This window comes from Gekko japonicus, unplaced genomic scaffold (assembly GCF_001447785.1).
Source record: "Gekko japonicus isolate JY-2015 unplaced genomic scaffold, Gekko_japonicus_V1.1 scaffold959, whole genome shotgun sequence".
NCBI lineage: Eukaryota > Metazoa > Chordata > Lepidosauria > Squamata > Gekkonidae > Gekko > Gekko japonicus.
In genome coordinates this window covers 344758-345532 of record NW_015164699.1, presented here as the reverse complement: position 1 = coordinate 345532, position 775 = coordinate 344758, and the positions used below count along the sequence as shown (strand labels likewise).

General features: G+C 53.3%; 1 protein-coding gene across 3 annotated transcripts in view; it reads left to right on the top strand.

Annotated features, from left to right (window-relative positions):
* The first annotated feature begins 488 nt into the window (after window positions 1-488).
* Window positions 489-775, top strand: part of GGNBP2 (gametogenetin binding protein 2) — a 42100-nt gene continuing 41813 nt past the window's right edge. Inside the window, exon 1 of one of the 3 annotated variants that reach the window (XM_015409496.1) lies at window positions 489-632. The gene's annotated coding sequence lies outside the window, so the exon portion shown is untranslated. Of the gene's footprint in view, window positions 763-775 lie in introns of all 3 variants that reach the window. The other 2 variants (XM_015409495.1, XM_015409497.1) reach the window with 2 other exon arrangements.

The following is a 775-nucleotide window of genomic DNA, read 5'->3' as shown; positions in this document are numbered from 1 at the left end:
CATTTTTTTATATAGATCAAAAAATGACAAGCTTAGCTCTTGGTTATCATTTGTTTCGGTTCACCTGGGTGGGGGGGGGGACAACATAGGTAATATATATGTTAGAACACATTGACTGTTGCATATTTCTTGTTATTTATGCACGGTTTGATCTTTTATACCTTTTGTGTAACTTCCTCCCTGTGCTTCTCACCTGGAGGTTGGCAACCGGAAGGGTTCGTAGAAGACACCGTTTCTGACTTGTGGAAGAATGTGCACAAAGAGGATCGTGGTTTCTTAAAGGATCGGTATTTGGTGTTTTAGGAGGGTGACTTGGGGTAAAAATGCTCCCCCTTCCCCTCAGCGCGGAACTACTTTTCGAGGCGGAAGGAGCCGCCTCCGTCACGCGCGGAAGGGGACCCGCGTTCTCTCCGACGGCTATTTTTTTAGACCCTTCCCGGGCGGCGGGGTTGCGATGGGGGGGGGGGGCGCGGCGCGCGTGGGGTTCCCCGATAGTTAACCTTTCTTCTCCCTGCGCGCGCAACATGCGCGAGAAGCAGCCGCGAGCCGGGACCTTTTCCCGCCCTTCCCCTAAGTTCCCGACGGAAGTCCCATAGAGCTTGAAGAGCGCGGAAGAAGAGGAATCGCCGACGGTGAAACGACTCGACCCAGAGGGGCGGGACCTTTTCAAAAAAAAAAAAGAGAGAGAGAGAGAGAGGGTGGAAGAAGGCGGCGCTTCGGAGCGGGAGCCGAAAAAAACGGCCCAACTTTTGAAGAGAAGAGGCGAGGGAGGGGG